At 42.8% G+C, this 20,351-nt stretch overlaps 1 protein-coding gene across 3 annotated transcripts in view; it reads right to left on the bottom strand.

Annotated features, from left to right (window-relative positions):
• pdlim5a (PDZ and LIM domain 5a) overlaps positions 1-20,351 on the bottom strand; it is a 101,685-nt gene that overhangs the window by 74,071 nt on the left and 7,263 nt on the right. The window lies entirely within an intron of this gene.

The following is a 20,351-nucleotide window of genomic DNA, read 5'->3' as shown; positions in this document are numbered from 1 at the left end:
CATCAAATGGCAAAAATAGCCGCTGCTATTTTCACTGAATGACAGCCTATTATGGCATGAAAGTTTGCCTTTTTTTTGAGTGGTGTAAACCACTCCTACGACTGGCTTTGTTAGTCTGTCTGTCTGTCTGTCTGTCTGTCTGTCTGTGCACAAAAAATTAGCACGGTTGCTATGGTCACCCAGTTCACACGGGTGTGATTTCATTACGTCAGACATTACGTCAGACCACAGCTGATCAGTCTATATAAGACCTTACACCACTCAGTTCACACGGGTGTGATTTTTTTTTACACAGTGTCAATTGTCAAATGCAGGGGTTCTCAACCTGTGGGTTGGGTCAGTTTGTATTGGAGGTGGGAAGGAGGGGGGCAGGGTGGGGGTCGCGAGACATGGCCAAAGCATTTCCAGCCAAAAACGTTGAGAACCCCTTTGGCTAATGTAATCCTGGGCCAGCCCCACTTAGGGTATGAGCACTGATGACGTGGAGGAGAGAACACGCCCCCATCACCCACAGCATCCCCAGTGGGAAACGCACTAGAGTCTTTGGTTACGAATGGATGTACAGTACAAAAGAAAATCCCAAATTGTTGTCAGCTAGTTTTTATTGGAACTTAGCACCAAGCTTCTAGGTTTCTCGTTGTTTTTATATCACAAGCTATGTGGAACTATCCTGTAACAAAAGCATGTGGTGTAACCTCTAACGACAGACCTGGTTGTCTGCCATGTGGTAAGAGCTTACCTTCACTGATGCATGTCTAATAACAAGAGCCTTTTCTTTGAATTACCTTCTATTCTTTTCTTCTTTATGACCTGCTGTCACAGGTCATACAGGTTATTATTGGTGAGGAAGTTCAAAAGTGCTCTTACCCACAGCAGAGTTTGGGAAAGGGTCATGGCAGTAAATGCAGTAAGTGCCATGTCTACATAAATATTGTTTTGAGCTGCTAGCACCTTTCTGCCAACCATTTCTATTGTAAGCCCCGCTAACAGAATTCATCTTTCCAGCAGCACGCCTCACATTTCAGCACTGTCGTCGTCTAGCATTGTTTGGTGGAGCACCTCGAGTAGAAAATAGTCGAACTTTTGGGAGAAGTGTGCTGTCTGTGCTGTCTTCTATGTATGTGGTTTGTATGTGGGGAGGGTTGTGGGGTGGTATGTGTATTTTGTGAAAATTTAAAAAATATATATATATTTAAAAAAAAAAAAAGAACTTACAGCCCCACAATGAATATAGCAAAATACAATACAATTAACACATCAAGGTTTAAGATTCCAGCCCGAGCCCATCGGGACCCGATGGGTGGGGCTGGGCTCGGCCGGGCCTGGCCCAGTTTGTCAAAGTTATGGGGAATATTTATTTTTAGCCAATATAAAAAATATCACAAAATAATAATTTAGACAAACCTGACACAGTTTGCCATCAGTGCTGTTAACCGACAGAGTGCTGATGGAAATTGGGTTACTGTTGGTCAAAGAAGGAGAAGAGCGATAGATGGATAGATAAACTAATATGATGATATCATAGTTTTCTATGCATTTCGGGGGTTTACAGGGATTTGACCCCCCAAAACATTTTGGGACACCCACCATATATTTGTCCTGCCCACCCTAGTGGGGCAGGCTAGAACCAGCCCTGACTCGGGCTGAACATTTATGCGTTACATTTATAATAGCAGCGCAGCCTATAGGACCCAGGAGCAACTGAAGAGTAGCTGCCGTCAGTGTGTGCAGTGAGTGTCATTATTGGTATGAATTGAACGCAATGACAGTGTAGTGTTAAAACTGTCTTTGTATAACATTCTCATAAACAATAGTGTTTTATATATTTTGGAAATAAGCATTTGAAAAGGTATTCACTGCACACCTCTGTGCAGCTGACCCCAGTAAACTCACTCAAGCTCCATTATAAACAAATACAAGGATACTTATATCATCAATAGACACTTAATTTCAGGGTTCCAGAGCATTAGAAATGTAGCTGGTTTTGACATTTACAATTTACATTTATAGGCCAAAGGAGAAATCGGGTGCCTTGGGATTATGTTTTCTGTTTATTAAAGATCTGGAGAGATGGGGAATGGGGAAGAGAATAAAAATCAACAAACAAGGTTATATTGCCTACAAAAGCCATTTGTATTAGTTTTGGTTAAGTAGTAAGTATGGTTGTGTGGTTAGACAGAACTTTGTCTTTATTAAGTGAATGTATTTCCTGGGAATACATAATAGTGAGAATGTATTTATTGGGTCTAAGTAACCCAAATTAATTATAGTTTTGTAAAGTAAATGAACATGTGATGAACTGATAACTGTTCTAGCTCAGTGCTGTTAAATGGCCATGTTATATGAAAATGTAACCAAAGCATCAGTTTACACCATATATGTTTGATACCTGATGTATGACTTGAGAGAGAAAGGAAGAAGAATACATCCTCCTACCGTGAAGTTAACACCAGCTTGATGTGTGTGTGTCTATTCTTTATCACAGTGCAGGCAGGAATGAGGAGCTGCCAAGGGGTCAGTGAGGCTATTCAACGTTGAAGCTCTCCTCCCTAGTGGTAGGAGGAGGGACTACAGGCGGACCCGTGGATTCATGACCGGGAAACCCCGTGCAGCTGGGCTTTAACATTGAGCGCTCGGTTGCACTTCCGCATTTGACCACCAAAATTTGGTGGTCAAATGCGGAAGTAGACGTTCTGAGACGGTACTTCCGGCAGTCTTCCGGGTGCTTCAAAACGCCACTGAGCAACTTCCACTGACATGAATAGCTGGGGGGGCGGAGCTTCGTGCCAGTTCAGTCTCTATCCTTTTATATACTCTATGGGAGCTGCCCCCTGAGTGCCAAGTTAGGGAGGCAACAAACACATGCCAGTTTTATGAGCTTTGGGGAAAGCACATTTACGAGCCAGACAAAACTTTTGCTCCCATGCATCATAAAACGCACAAACATTTCATTTCTGGCGACTGGTTTTCAATGTCCTGCGTGATTTTTGTGGCGTACTTCAAATATCAGCATCTAAACACAACTGCCGCACTTCCACTCTGGAGGAAGCTCGCTAATTTGAAACAGATTCAAGACTTTCCATCCAGTAACGGCGTGATGGGTATGAAATACCAGTCAGGATTCATGCACGTGTGCACAATAAGAAGCATCGTACCTGTTCTCCGATGTTGAGACCTAAAGGTTTGTTGTACCATTTTGTGGAATGAGTGCCACTTATTCCATGTGGCACAAATTACTCAATTAGCATAAATGTAAGAGTGCCAAAATCGTGTGACTCATGCTTTTGTTCATCTATTTATGAGCAAGGGAGACCAGATTTTGTATGATTTAACTGTTCTGTGGCAACATACTGTAGCATTTAGCAGTCATACTATGATTGGTCCTGAATGCAAACATATTGATTCTGTTCTCTGTGTGTATTGAAGCTGTAGCAGGTGTTAATAAATAATAATAATAATAAACTGTATGTTACAACCTTAGTTTTTTGTTTGTTTGTTTTTTGCTTTGTTTTTTTGTCAGCATATGCTTCGATTTGATTTGATATTTTTTGAGAATTCTTTCTCACGGTTCTCCTCCCAATGTTAATATTGTCCAGGGAGTTTAAGCCCTTTTGTTGGCCTTGTCACAGAGAGCAAAATCGTGTGTAAGTACCTCATATAAACCAGTTCCATTCTTATCACTTGGCTAGGTTGGACGACACAGACACGTTTAGAAATGTGAGTAGGATGAAACACATGTTGTATCCCTCTTTCTTTCCCCATGACGCCAACTCATTGTATCAAAGTTGCAATTGGCCTGTGCCCCATTCCTGTGATACCATTTACTTCCTGAAATTAGTTTTTTGTTTTTGTGTATTAGGAGTATTAGTACGAAGGTCACGTTTGTGTACTGTATTTATTCAACTTTGTATCAGGAAGTAGGCTACTGAGAACTACAATACTGCTTGTTGATTTTACTCGCATCACTTGGGTAGCTGTTTTTGTTGACGTCAATAATTGGTAGAGTTGCTATGCCTAAAAGAAGAGGGACATTTCGATCAGTGTTATAACTACCGAATCTTTAAATTCATCCTACATGTAACAGTCAGCTTCATTGTACATTATATTATATGTTCATGTTTACAGCAACTGTACTGTACTGTATTTCATCATTAAACAAAATGGTAGTTAAACTGCTGATGCCCTTTACTGTACAGTACCACAAACCATCTCTACCGCCATGACCATTCTTGGTCACACAGTAAATCCAAGAGGGACCAAAGAACTACTCCGCCAAAAATAAAAAAAACCTAGTGAGGTCATTTGTTTCTTTTGACAGTATAAAGAGACCACACAGACCACTTCACTGAACACACAGATGGACAGATGAGCCCAGTAGGGTGGCGTACTGTAGTTGTGGCTTTTCACACTGCACTCGGAAATCTGAGTGTTAATTTCACTCTGAGAGTGCCATAATATGATCGTCATCATACAATGCAACCAAATGCAACCAAATGTATGTATGTATGTATGTATGTATGTATGTATGTATGTATGTATGTATGTATAGGCTTCAGCCTATAGGCTACCTTTGCAGTCAGAGATTTGGTTCTTTTCCCTCTTCTCTTTTTGTATTACCTGAAATCTACATTTTATTTTACTACAAAATTGACCGAAATAAACTAGAGAGAGGGGGAGCGACAGAGAGAGATTTAATTAGAGGTCATACACCAGGATTAGTGTTAAGGCCTTGCAGTCTCAACCATTTATAGTCATATCAGCACTTACTATCACATACTGTACGAGAGAGAGAGAGAGAGAGAGAGAGAGAGAGAGAGGGAGCATGATAGAGTGCAAAAGGAAGAAAGCTGAGAAAGAGCTGCGCACTGGGTACATAAAAAGTTGACAGATTTGATCTCATGTCCATGGGTGTGGTCTGTTTGAAATAACCACCCAGGGCCTGTTAAGTACAGTACCTTAAAGCTGCAATCCTTATATTTTATTCATTAACATAAATTTTCGATTGCAGCTTGAATGTTCACCACAAAAGATTCAGTACCAACCTTTCTGCCTATATTAGCACTTTACGTTTTCCTGTTTCCTCCACCTTACATACCCCCCTCCCCCTCTCTCTTTCTAAATGTGATACAAGTTGAGAGAAGAACCCAGTAGTATTGCATTTCATGATATGGTACAGGTAACCCTGGTGCGCTTATTTTACGCATGTCATTGGATTTTCTAAAAAAACAACTATTTTCAACATTTTGAAAATAGCTGATCTACAAGCTCACAACAACTATTTTCGCTGCACAACCCTGTCGCACAACAAAGACTAGAATAGAGCTTAAAGGGGAATACCGCTCATTTTCAACATTGAGTCATTAACATACCTTAGAGTTCTGTTTCCCTTCTGTTTAGCCTAGATTTGGAGGTCTAGAACTTGTGGTCATGTGATCAGTGACATCACGCCAGTGTACTCTGCAGGCCTAATGGTGTGTTCAGACGGGCAGATTAAACGATGCAATAATGCGTTGAGTTAATTTGGAGCAGCTACATGCATCATTCCGTCTTGTCATGTCGCTGGATTCCATTGACAATGAATGGTAGACTGCATCGTTTAATCTGCCCCGTGTGAACGCAACAAAAGAGTACACCAGTGCGTGATGTCACTAAGTTCAAGACCTCCAGTTCTAGGCTAAACAGAAGAGGGGGGGACATTTTTATTATTTTCAAAAGTTGAAAATGAGTGGTATTCCCCTTTAAGTGGTTAATGATCAGATTCAAATGAGTCAACAGTCAGAGTAGATGCACTGGGAAGTGGGACTGTATACAGTTGATAGGAGTTTGGAAACAGAAATAACGTTCTGGTTGGAAACAACCCGTCAGTGGTGGGTGTGTTTTTGGAGCGAACCTCTCCATCTTATGAACACAACAGCAATAACACATGCTTGTACAACTCTTCTTACCACAATCAGCTACTTGCCTCTGCCCTAAACCTAAACCCTAACCAAAACTGTGTTGTCTTTGTGGCCATACGAATGAATGAGAGTCATGACATCATATATTTGGTGCTCCACCATCTCAGCTAGCTTTGCACAAGCACATGAAGTCAGCCAGCCAGTGGGAAAAAGTATCCAGCTAGGGGGGCCGGAAATTTAATTATTGTTGTTGTAAAACTTGATTTGTGGCCTCTAGCATATTCTAATACCACTGTAACGAAGACTCTGACTAGGACGTTGGGCTATATGATATATGACATGTTTAGTATGACAATCCCTATATTTGGGCCCGAGCCGACCTAGTGCTGATATCGATAGATATGGTAGAACCATATATGGATAGAACCATATATGGATAGATCTAACTGGCTTAGTCATCGTGACAAGCCTGGTCGGAGAATATATAGAGGGTCGGCTTCAGGGAGAAGGCAGAAGTCAAAGCATCCTGGTTTAAGTTCTAACCGGACACCACTGCGGGGGTCCTAAGCTAAGTAATCAGCAATACAGCCTTGAGCTATTTTATATGGTCCTTCTTGAGTACGGATTAGGGCTTACCGCAGTAACGGGATGCTGAAGTCTTCCAGACACATACGAACCAAGGTATCTGGCTTTACAACCCATATACCTTGAGTAGCCAACCCCTGACTAAGTAGCAAGATTCTAACCAGATGGTAACCCAGTTGCTGCCAGAGTCTGAACACTCTGGCAGTCCTGGCTGCTCCGCAGGTGAGCAGCAGTATCTCGAAGTTGTGAGATCCACTCTGTTGCCGCCAGAGCATGAATGCTCTGGCGGTCCTGGCTGCTCCTTAGGTGAGCAGCAGCGTCTCGAAGCTGTGAGACCCACCCAGTTGTTGCCGTCAGAGCATGAACGCTCTGTCGGTCCTGGCTGCTCCGTAGGTGAGCAGCAGCGTCTCGAAGCTGTGAGACCCACCCGGTTACCAGAATCTGGATGCCTAGAATCTCGGAGCTGTGAGACCTCCCCGGCCCTTAGAGTCAGAGAGCACTGGTGATGTGCAGGGCAGAGAGAGCACTGGTGATGTGCAGGAGAGAGAGACTATCTGTCTTAGAGGGTGGGAACTGGTGATGACCTCAATGGGGTGGCCTGAATGGCTGACGTTTGATGTTCAAGCCTCCACTCAGTATGCTTGTATTGGGGTGGCCTGAGGGGTCTACTGTTCAAGCCTTCTTGATATGGTACAGATTTCCATGGGAAATCTGGGGGTGGCAATGAGTGTAACGAAGGCTTTCACCTAGAGCTTCTGGTGGATATCATGAGAGCATTGTCTGGACAGCATGATGATGCAAGGGCATCGGAGCTATATCAACCCTCCCATAGATGTTGGAGCAGTCGGAGGACGGCAGAGGCTTCGTTCACCGATAGGATATCGAGATGAAAGTGCAAGCTGACAGACCAGAAGTCCAGGTTCATAGGGACCGAAGTAGTCCAGCAAGGAGGCTGGACGGTCACTCTTGCAGAAATGACCATGAGCATAACCGGAGAAGAACAGTCATCATGCATGGTACGGTAGTAGCACCCAATTCTGCCGATCGTACACCAAGTAACCAGCAAGACGGCAAGAAGCCGTATGTCAGTACTGTAATAGCGGCACACACCATCTTGGGGTATGCGGCAGGTTCAAACGACTGAGTTTAATGGCGAAACGAGATTTGATATGACAGATGAAGCTGTGTTATCAGCAATGGACGTCGTCATGCAGGCAAGAAACTGTAAACTACAGACTAGGAGTGAGATGTGGTGGAAGGCACCCTCTGGCTCTTCACAGTATTAATAGGAGCCGGACCCGGTTGAACCGGAGAGCAGATGAACCTTTGCGGAACCCTAGGACACCTAAGATCGAGACGGGACAGGATTTACAAGAGGAATTACCGCAGCCAGCAATCTTGACTATAGCAGGAGAGTCCTTGCATGTGGGCTATCCACCGCCTAAAGGGAGAAATGTCATGTTAAAGGTGTGCAAAGTTCTAATTTGCAATTGTGGCAAAGTAATGGAAGTATATGCAGTTCTGGATGATGGTTCGGGGCGAACCATTTTGTTACACACAGTTGCCAGGCAGGTCGGAGTGAGGGGTCAACCTGAAGAGTTGCGTATCAGAATCATGAGAGAATCTTCAAGTTTTGCACGGGGTGGCTGTATCTTCCGAGGTATCTCCTGCCGTACAGCCAAACCAAGTCAATAATATTGAGGGATCATTGATCGCCAAATAGCTTGGATTGTGAGCATACACAGATCGTCAGCAGACTAATGGAGAGAGATTAACATCTTCGAGAGCCTCCCTTGCTGGATAACTACCAGGCCTGGCCTGTTAGAACCTAGCCGACAGAAAGGACAATTGTCTGAGTCTTCTGGATGCGTTATAGATTTCAACGTGAAATCTGGGGTGGCTGTAACGAAGACTCTGACTAGGACGTTGGGCTATATGATATATGACATGTTTAGTATGACAATCCCTATATTTGGGCCCGAGCCGACCTAGTGCTGATATCGATAGATATGGTAGAACCATATATGGATAGAACCATATATGGATAGATCTAACTGGCTTAGTCATCGTGACAAGCCTGGTCGGAGAATATATAGAGGGTCGGCTTCAGGGAGAAGGCAGAAGTCAAAGCATCCTGGTTTAAGTTCTAACCGGACACCACTGCGGGGGTCCTAAGCTAAGTAATCAGCAATACAGCCTTGAGCTATTTTATAACCACTATTCAACATATACACTGATCTTAATTAATAGCGAACGTTTAATGAGTTTGCCTACCCGATTGCAAACATGTAGCTAGTGAATGAGTGTAATGTTAGTCTTCTTGTGCGTTTTTCCCACACTGCTATGTTCATCCATCCATCCATCCATCTTCAACCACTTATCCGTAGTCGGGTCGCGGGGGCAACAGCTCCACCAGAGAGCTCCAGACTCAGAGCAACATTAGTGACTTCCTCCTGGCGGATCCCGAGGCATTCCAATGCCAGTGAGTCAATGTGTTTCCTCCAACTGCGCCTTGGTCTGCCCCGGGGTCCCAGTGGGACGTGCCTCGAGGACCTCCCTAGGAAGATGCCCGAGAGGCATCCTAACCAGATGCCCGAACCACCTAAGCTGGCTCCTTTCCAGGCGAAGAAGCAGCGACTCTACTCCGAGTCTCTCTCCCGTGACTGAACTTCTCACCATATAGATGCCAGCCACCCGTAGAAGAAAACTCATTTCGGCTGCTTGCATTCGCGACCTTATCATCAGTCATGAGCCACACTTTATGACCATAGGTGAGAGTAGGAACGAAGATTGCTCGGTAGACCAGGGATTCTCAACGTTTTTGGCTGGGGCCCCCCGGAAATGCTTTGGCCATGTCTCCTTCTCCGTCTCCCCCTCACTCGTGATGTTCAGTTCAACTTTATTGTCAGACTCAAAGAAACAAGGTTGTGTTGAATTGAATTAAAATCGGAAATGCATATAAAAGTAGCCGGCTGGACTTGAGTAGTCAGCTGTTTGGCAGCGGGTGATTATTGAAAGCACTGCTATCTACATAAGATGTTGTGATGGTTTACTATGGTACCAATGATACCAACAGGTCCACACGCACGCACCAATGATACCAACAATGATATCATTGGCGCGCGCACGCACGCACGCACGCACACACACACACACACACACACACACACACACACACACACACACACACACACACACACACACACACACACACACACACACACACACACACACACACACACACACACACACACACACACACACACACACACACACACACACACACACACACACACACACACACGAGAACCTGTGTTCTCTGCAATCAATGATCATCCATAATGCAGTGGAGGACATCCGTTAAAATCTGACCATTGTTCTCTCTTTACTATTACATAACTCAAAATAATAAACCTGCAGAAACATGTCCTTTAATGAACTAGTGATGAAAATGTACTGGGATATCTGTTTAGAATAAGAACTTTCTTTTTCTAAACTCGTTTTTTTGTGCAGTGCAGGTGAAGAATTGTCCTCACTGCGTGGAGACACCAAGGTCCTTTTATAAAAATATTTTTTGAAATCAAACCCAATTGAATGCATGCATTTATAGACGCAAAATCCTCCTGTTAATTTAACTCAAGAGTGTATGAAAATGTACCTGTAAGGGTCATACTAAAGGCTGAACAGCTCCATTTTCAATGGACTGAAAGTAACATTGCATGGTATACATTAGGTCTCGTTTCATCACGCGACTATAAGACTCACCGAAGAGCTCTGAAAAATCTGTGGCCTAAACGTGCTGTACGTACCCCAGCCAGCCTGAACGCTTTGAACAATGCCTGCTTTCAACACGAGGAGCGACAGAGATGACAGGCAGATGGTTCACATCACACTATGAACCGCAACGCTGAGAGCAGGAGATACAAACACTAGGGATTGTTTCCTTGTAACCAAAACATTACCCAGAGCCACTTCCATATGCCAGACATCACCACTATTTATTTCCTGTTCCACTGTTTTTCTAAAAACGTACCCAAAAAGGGCCGCAGTTGTACTTTTGCTGGGGTCCCACAAGACAAGAAGCAATGTGTTTTAATCCCCTCATGTAACTGTAAACTTTGCCTATTTTGGTCTCTGTTTAAACACACCTGGTTATAAGAAGCTAGCCACTTGGTCAAAACCTAGTATATGGCTGGTCACCATGTATGAAATGTCGAAACGTCTGTCATCTTATCAATCGTGATGTTCTTTTACGAGGAATGAGCGCCTTATATACTGTAGGGGAAAAAAGATGTGCCTGCAAGTAGCGCACGCACGCACGCACGGACACACAGACACACAGACACACAGACACACAGACACACAGACACACACACACACACACACACACACACACACACACACACACACACACACTTCTCTCAGATGCAGCTGTCCAGAGGCAATTCAGAATTAATCAAAACAACTATTAAAATTGAAGAGAATAATTGATTTTGTATTGCTTGTGATTATGAAAAGTCATGGAGGGAGGGAGGAGGATATAATAGAGGATTCTCCCGTTGGCCTAGCGGTCCAGGCGCATACCACATAGGCACATGCCTGACAGCTTGTCGCAGGTTTGATTCCCGATCCCGACGACCTTTCCTGCATGTCATTCCCAGTCTATCTCCCAGTTTCCTGTCTATCTCCACTATTATCAATAAAGGCAAAAAAGGCAAACAAAATATATATATATATATATATATATATATATATATATATTTATTTATATATATATATAAAATAAATAATAAAATCAGACCCGTCTGAAGTGAGTGGTACTGTACTGTACTGTACTGTACTGTACTGTACTGTACTGTACTGTACTGTACTGTACTGTACTGTACTAGCTCTTGTCCCTGGCCTCTCTCTGTGTTGTGTCTGTGTGTTAGGCTGCACAACAGTTACACTTGGTGGTGTGTTAGGCTGCACAACAGTGACACTTGGTGGTGACAAAATGCAATTTCCGTGCTCGGACCCAGGGACACAGCCAGGGACCCAGGGACACACATAGCTGTCGATAGGAGTGGTTGCACCACTCAATAACAATTGAGGATTCTGATTACAAGAAAGCTTTTATATCTTTGAACACATTCTCTTTTACTTTGGATGCATTTTTTATGGTAGGTTGAGGTTGTAATCTTTACTAACACACTGTGGTTTCTCTGGTTGTCTCCACCAGGCCGAAGGCATGGGGAGAGAGTATGTTTTGCACTCCGTCCGTGTGTGTGTGTGTGTGTGTGTGTGTCCGTGTCCGTGTGTGTGTGTCCGTCCTTCCGTCCGTCTGTTACCAGCTAATCTCCGGCACCGTTAACCCGGTCGATGCCAAACTCTGCACACACATTCCCTGGATGCCAACGATGAACCTCTGCCCCACATTTTCCAGAACGGCCTGTTATAGCACCACCATGAGGCAGCTTTTCAAATTTTTTACCTAAAACTGCACCGATCTGCGTGAAACGTTGCATGCACACTCCCTAGAGGCCAAGGACAAACCTTTGACCTGCATTTTCCGCATCTGCCTTTTATAGCGCCACCAGGAGGCTGACTCATGTGCTCAAGTCGGATCTGTCCGATATTTCATATTCCATCCTAATTGGCTATAATTGGCTTTCAAAGTTTGCAAGATTGCCCCGTTTTGAACAAAAGCCTCAAATCATGAACGCAGCATGCAATTTACGTGCAATCTTTCACACATTTTCTTACTAGGCTGAGGAATATATCCCACCCTTTTCACATTGGCCTGTTATAGCGCCACCAACAGGTTGATTTTTGCAAAACACATTTTTGGAACAAAATGTAAAATGCCTCAAATCATCCAATTGCCATCAAAGGCGTATGAAGAAATGGCACCCTTTTCACATTGGCATATTATAGCGCATATTATATTGGTGGAGACCTGTGCCCCGAGGGGCACTTTTTCTAGTTTACACATATTTTAGGGCCAAATGTAATCCTGTACTGTATACCTGCAAAAAGAAAAAAAGGTTATTAGGACAGACTACATTCTACAGCCTGGAGGGACTCAGTCAGTCAATCAGGGACATTTGCGTTTATAGGGCTGGCCTGCTATTGCGGATGCGGTCCAGCCAAAAATGTGTTGCTCATTTTGCTATAGCTCTGTGCTTTACAAAAGTGGGAAAAACGAAATGCTGTACAATTGAATAGTGCAATATAGCTTAAGTAGTGCTCAAATCTCTAGACATCTAAGAAAACAGTAATGGAGTGCATGTACATTAGGCTATTTAAAGCAAACAAAATTGAAAGATAAATACAGGTAGCCTATAGAAAGAACGTGAGGAGAGTGGGGGGGGGGGGGGGGATGGAAGAGAGTGAGCACAAATGAGTGGAAAAGAGAGAGAGAGAGAGACAGAGAGAGAGATAGAGAGAGAGAGACCTCACCTCAAGACTAGCTGTATGAAGTCATCAGTGACACATCATAAACTACATGAGGGGAGTTTTCATATAAAGCACATGGCCGTGAGAGAGGTAAACCACACATTCAGTTAAGACTGCACCTGATACACTGTAGAACCAAGCCTGAGCCTGGGACAAAGTTAACTTTGTCCTATCTCATTCAAATGAAAACCATATCTTCATATTCCAACTTTAGAGTTTTGTCTGCTGCTGACAAGCCTTCATGAGAAATGAAATGAAAAACAACCATCGCGATGCAAGCCATGTAATTAGTTAAATCAACTTATTACATGGCTTGGTTGAATGCTTGATTCTGATTGGTCAATCGCTTAATTCAGCGGTGAGTTATCTCATGATAATGACCGCTCCGCTGTATAATGACCGCTGCCTAATCAAACCCTCTGAGCACCACCAGCTGCGCGGCTGCGCCCGCTTGATTTACTGCCGTTTCCAACATAACAGCCATGTAAACACACACACTACTGACACACAATGTAATTTACAGCTAAACATTGCTCTTAAAAATGTTTTTGAAAACATTTGAGCGAGAAATAGACGAAGCAGCTGGACCCGAAAATGGATTCTATTTGATCAACTCACTTCCTTGTTTTCCGACAGTGCTTCAGCCCTGCAGCTGGGCAGACGCAGCCAGCGCGAAGTTATGGAATACTTTTTTTGTTGTGTTTTGGATCAATGGATTAATTTATGTTAGTTAGCCATGTAATAAGCGGGATAATATCTGGCTAGGTGGTCATTGTCGGGATATAATTCACCTTCAGGGAGTGTAACCACCTCGGCTTCGCCTCGGTGGTTAAACTCCCTGTCGGTGAATTATCTCCCGACAATGACCACCTAGCCAGATATTATCCCTTACATAATAATCATCGCTGTCGTGTGGAAACCTTGCAAATCCAAAACCGTTACTTTGCAGGGAATGGGGAAAAAGGTTCCAGTGGATCCAATATAGTTATTATTTCCAATTATTCCAGATTACAACACTGATGATGTGTCCAAGTTTGTGCATCAGTAGATGTTTTACTGGGGAGTGGGAGTGTCAACCAGGAACAGACTGGTTGACGACCACAAAGTGTATGGTGACATCTGGAGAGGCAGAGGACGGCCGGAGAGATGGCGACCTGGAGTGGATTGAGTTGGCAGCCCAAACCACTTCTTCCGTGAGGAACCCAAAACGCTACAGACTGCGGTGAAACCTGAAAAGACGTTCTAAAATCAGCCTTGTATTCCACCGAAGATGTAGCTCAAGTGCAGGCACAGAGGCTGAGATGTGTGCTGTTCAGTGGCAACGACGACGCAACACACAGACGGATTCTGCACTTCTGGTCAGACGAAGGAAGAGCCAAGCCCGGAGGCAAGCCACAGCGCAGAAAGCCTCCTGGTGTCGCTAGCATCTCATCAGCCATCTTCCCCACTGACTGTCTCTGAATTAAATACTGTACTGTATGTCGATCCCAATCACTCAACACAATGTACAACAAAGCATCCTATAGTCAGATTTTTGGATGAAACCATGAACACAGATTTACTGCTCAAGTGTATTTATTTTGTTTCACTGCTTCCATGCATTCCACTCAAGCATGACATGCTCCATACAAATATAATATATCAAATGGAAATTGAAGGAAAGAATGCCATATTAAACAGACTCTAGAGATTCTCTCTCTCTCTCTCTCTCTCTCTCTCTCTCTCTCTCGTGCATAATACAGTAGAGTATATACACAGTATACTGTATATTCGACACAATGTTACAGCAGGTTTTAAACGGAACTGTTTGCCAGAGGACCTTTCTAGATGATTGAACATTCCTGTAATAGTATATGAACAGTGTGTGCATAGACATCTATGCATCACACGGACGTATTTGCCAAAACCCACTTTACACACAACCTAATGACTGCAATGCATCTGAAAATATCTCTGTGTGGTCCTTTTCCTTCCTGTTGTGCAGCAGCATCTAATCATCTCTGCTTGACTTGTACGTTAATACTAAAGAACCCTAATGGCCAAAGCCCACAGTGGTTTGAGTTCCCATACTGTAGATGGATCATTGCAACTACAGCTACCAAACCCACAGAAAACACTTAATGGAACATGATGCCTTACTGCCTTTGTGCAGGCAACCTCTGAACCACAACCACACTGTGATGTGAGATAAGACCATGTTATTCATTGAGTTAAGCTTAGCTACTCTCTGGTGAGATCATTAATAGTCGAGCAATAGCTAAAGACGCAACGATGTTTTTCAGATAATATGAAAACCAAACTGGAAGGCTGCAGATTTTCAAGCTGTAACAGACGGGTGAGACGGCCATGTTAAAAAAAGACATGGGCAACAAAAGACAAAAGAAAACGGGCAACAAAAGACAAAACACCCTCATGCCAACATCACCAATCCAAGCTCTGTAATCATCGTCTTGTAAAAGCTAATTGTACTTCACAAAACTAAAACCCAACAAAGAGAGCATTCATGCAATTACACTTTCACTCCATAACAACATGGCATTCATGGACGTTGCTGCATGGACAAGCGCTGTGGGAAAACACATTATTGGAACATAGTCAAGCAAATACAAGATTGAACTTAAACTTGATCCAAATAAACACATACTGTAGAGTTACCTGAATAGTTAGTACCATATACTTACTAAAAGTACATTTAATTCTGACGCCTTATGAACTTATAGATTTGTCTACTGTCTATTTCATTCCAGAAGCCTGAAGCCTGCAGTTTGAGGTTCTATGAGGTGATATTGTTACTGAATAATAGCAGATCACACATGACACAGTCTAAAATATTGTACATGAACACGGTGGCACAGTCGGGTGAGATTCCCACTGGGGACGCTGTGGGTGCTGGCGGCGTGTTCCCTCCTCCGCGTCATCAGTGCCCATACCTGAGGCGGGGTTGGCGAAAGGGCCTTTCTGTGTGGAGTTTGCATGTTCTCCCCGTGTCCCCTAGGGTAGGTACCCTCACAAAAACATGCCGTAATCCTGGTCTCTAAACTACCTTCCCCTGGCTAGCCGGGGCGCCTGATGGAGGGGAAAGGAACTGGTCAGTATAACATGTTCCTTCCACACGCTACGTCCGGCCGGGGAAACTCTCCCCTGTCAGGTGAAAAGAAGCAGCTTGGACTCCTCATGCATAGAAGGAAGCATGAGGTCAGTCCGCTGCCCCCCCAGGTTGGCAGAGGAAGTGTAGCGCCCAGGATTACATTAGATAATTGACACTGGGTGAAAAAATGGGTTACAAAATTGTGGGATAAAATATTGTACATGAAGATGGTTTCAAGGTCTAAATGGTGTTCTTGCACTGATGTATACTTCAGATGTACTTTATGCTGCACCAGCACTGCAGCAACCATGCAGGCATAAAGCCAGCTATGTAAGTCTATGCAATAGTTATAAATGCCAACTGAAGTCACACAGTCAAAAATAAATAATACAAAAAAAAAAACCTCTATACTAGGGACACACTTTTGTCTCAATCAGTAGTAATTGTTGGCTCATTATTATGTGTATATACACCATTAATAAGCTATACTGTAGTCTTTGGTGGCACAACCACATGAAGGGAAGCGGATGACTTCTGTTGTTAGTCCAAACATTTTTCTATTTTTCAATATTAAACTTGGCTCCCAACCGAGTGACAGTACAGCCACTGTGACTGCAGTCATATTTAGGTCAGTATTGGTGTTGTACCAATATCATTATGAATGAACACTTAGACTATAGCACTCCCTTGAGAGCCATAGTCTAAGAGGAAGACAGAGGAGACATGCTGTATTAGCAGCCACTGGAAAATGCATTTAGTGCCATGAAACAATGAGGCATTCAAGGCCCTCCATTGTGTATTCACTGCAGTTACATGTTATAGTTTGTTCTGCCAGGAACATAAGAGCTTTGGTATTTAAATACATAACATATTACAGTTAAGTCAGGGTGTTTGTTTAAAACTTCTGGATGTGTTCATAACTTCATATTATGGCCTCAATAATAAAATCCTCATAAGGCCTCACTCACTCACTCAACTGTATTGGTATAGACTGAAGGTTCACTTTTAAGGCTAATGCGTGGTTTCAGGAGTAATATGAGCACAGCACAACACAGCCTTTCAAGACTTTTTGAATTGAAGAGGAAAGACATCATCACTCAACACTATAGTTATGGATGATGAAGTTGCCAATAATAACTCCTTATTTAGGTCACAGCTGAATGCAATGTGGGCGTGGAATTCATGTTATCGTGGTTTCTTGTATCGTTATGTGTAACGGGGCTTCACTTTATAAACTAGCTAACCCCAGTGATTTAAATTTCACAAATCTCAGTTTGATATGCATTAGGCCACAGACCTATCCAATTTATGCAGTTTTTTAAATCTCTGGGACACCAATCTATGTAAAATTATTTTACTCTCGGTGTGCACCAAATTGAGCTGTAAGGGTCCATTTGATTCCTAACTATGAATCATTTACTGTAGCATGAGACCCCCTGGAACCCTCTAAGACCAAAGGGGGTCCCCAGACCCCATATTGAGAACTAACCTGACTCCGCCAGATGGGGCAGCAGAGAGTACACTGGGTTCCCCCCTCCTGCTCCCATCTGGGAACTCTCAGGCAGACTTGATGCCCGGCCACAAAACGGCCTGGCCAATCAGCGGCAGCTAGAGGCGGGATCAAGGCAGCACTGTGTATGCCTTGTTGCCTAGCCAAACAACAACTAATCATCCATATGGAGATGAACATAATACTGATAAGGTAACTGATATGACCTGATAAAATAATAGGTTAGCCAATGGAATACAACCACCCTAAGGACTACTACTGTATCTGTACCAGTAGACCTATCTACTAGACCTATCTACTGCTCATATAAACAGAGCTGCTACGTACCTTTAAAAGCATTTAGGCTTTTTTGTATATTATTGAAATCGTTTAGAGAATTTTTTTTGCTACTTGTCCCGCAGTGACCGCAAAAGATTGCTGCTATTTATTTCAAAAAGCTTTATACCCTGTAGATAAATATGCGAAGGTGTGCCCTGTAGGCCAGCTGTATGCAATCAATGCTGGACTGCGCTTAATGTGACACTGCAGCTATGATTTCACCCAAGGCAGCCTGCGCGGATTTGTCTACTGTATAGTGTATATACAGTATAATGACGCAATGTGACATAGCTCTGTTTATGCTGTACCCCCTCCAACTTTATATACTTTCCCCATTTTTAACAGTTTTTATTATAGTTTGACACTTGCTTTGGCAATGTAAACGTATGTCTTCTCATGCCATTAAAGCTCCTTTGAATTTAATTGAATTGATGACGTGTCAAAATGCATTCTGATCATTCTGGAGAGCATTGTTTTCAAAGGGGAATCCCTCGCTTTTTTCTATTCCTCATGCTGTACAGTGCCTTTTTCAACCTCAAAGGAAACCCCTCTTAAAATGTTTCAAGGCTATAATCAACTTATATTGTGTATGAATACAACCTGTACAGTACAGCATATAGCACATGTCGTTAGTAACCGAAGACAGGTAGTGGAAAGTAACCTAAAATTAAAGACGCTATAAATTGTGACAAACAATGAACATGGTGTCATAACCTTTAAGATCCCGTACCATAAATGTTAAAGGCCTAGAATGACCTCTCCCACTGCTGTGAACGCAGTGCCCTCCTGCCTGTCCAATAATTGCCAAAGAAAACATATCTGCGCCACACACACGATGACAGATTGATTTATGGGAGAGGAAGTTATAGTGATAACGTGTTGATTCTGGCAGTGGACATCTTTCGTTAAGACAAATAATGACTCATGGATGTTTTGGTGGATTAAACATTATTCAGTCATACAGCATGGAAGAGCTATCAACGACAATTATGCCTCAGAGGATTGATGTGAGAGAGAGAGGGAGAGAGAGTGTGTGTGTGTGTGTGTGTGTGTGTGTGTGTGTGTGTGTGTGTGTGTGTGTGTGTGTGTGTGTGTGTGTGTGTTATTTAAAGAACAGAATTGCCTTTGAAATAGACCCACTGACCACCACGGTCATTTGCTATAATCACCTGTTGAAGGGTCATCTCTGGGGAGGTGCAGCCATTACTGATGCTGTTCCAGGAAAGACATTCTCGTTTGAACAGGTTTTAAATATCCTACGTTTTTAGAAACTGTAGCACTGTTTCATTTCTGCTTCTCCAACACCTTTCTCTCCCTTGCATATATTTCAGTACATCTCTGCCTATCAGTAAATGTTGAAATCTAATTCCTTGCCAAGCTATGTGCAGTGATAACTACAGCATACACACATTCTACAAACAAATTACAATTCCTTACTGCTGTATACAGTATTGTAATAGATTCCACAGTGATTCACTAAATCCAGTAAATGGATTATATTCCAAAAGGTTTCAATAACTAGTCTTTGTCATTGTTTTTCTCACTGGTTATATTTTGAGTAAATCATTGAAATGTTTCTATATTATTGCTTGCACTATAAGACCATATTGTCGCTGTTGAGGAAACCTTGTATGTCACAAGCTCTTGTTAATACTTTTAATTTTATATTTATAAAACCCACAAACAGATTTAAACACTTTCATTAATGCCCTACTTCGTCATACTACAGTGTCACACAAAACAAAAGCTAAAATGAAAAGTAAAACCTAAATAAGTTAACATGGAGAATAGATACAAGGTTTCTAACTGACAGCAAGGATATCAAAGTTAGGTTGAATGTGCTGATCTGAGAGCAGCTTGTCTCTTGGGTGAATGTGGTGTTACAGTAAGTGAGTCTTAAACTGATCTCAGATCAGTGTGACGTACTGTTCTTAGAAGCTACACTGTCCTTTAGGCCCTCTTCCCTGAAATTATTTTAGCAGTAAATCCAGTAAATGGCTTCCCCTCTAAAAGGTTTTGATATTGATTAACTGCCCAGCCATCCTGCTGTAAATTGCGCTGCAGTTAGTTAGCGGGAATTCTCCAACACCTCATTTACTATCGCTGCAAGCAAAGACCTCAGACTACGCTCCAGACATCAATTCAACAGTAAAAGAAAAGTGGATTCTCTGCTAAAAGGTTTTTTAACAGAGATTAACAGCCGTGTTAATCATTCCTCATAACCGTTAATGTGATTCCTCATAACCAAAGTTTATTCCGAACATGCCCATCGATAGCATTACAATATGCCCTGTTACATACACTGAACCCACAGTGTAAAATCCTGAGTGTTAATTTAACTCGATCTGTGTACAAATGTACAGTTAAGGCCCGGGTCCATTACTATGCACACTGCTCTGGATGGGAGTAGCAACTCTAAAACATGAAAGAATGAATGAAAATATAGCTTAGTTGTCCAGCTGTTCAACTGAAAACCATCCATAATAACTCAGTTAGAGATGGTCTGTTGGTAAAG

Source organism: Electrona antarctica (genome assembly GCF_951216825.1).
Source record: "Electrona antarctica genome assembly, chromosome: 12".
NCBI classification, from domain to species: domain Eukaryota; kingdom Metazoa; phylum Chordata; class Actinopteri; order Myctophiformes; family Myctophidae; genus Electrona; species Electrona antarctica.
The sequence above is the reverse complement of the archived record's forward strand: the minus strand, read 5'-3'. Positions and strand labels throughout refer to the sequence as shown.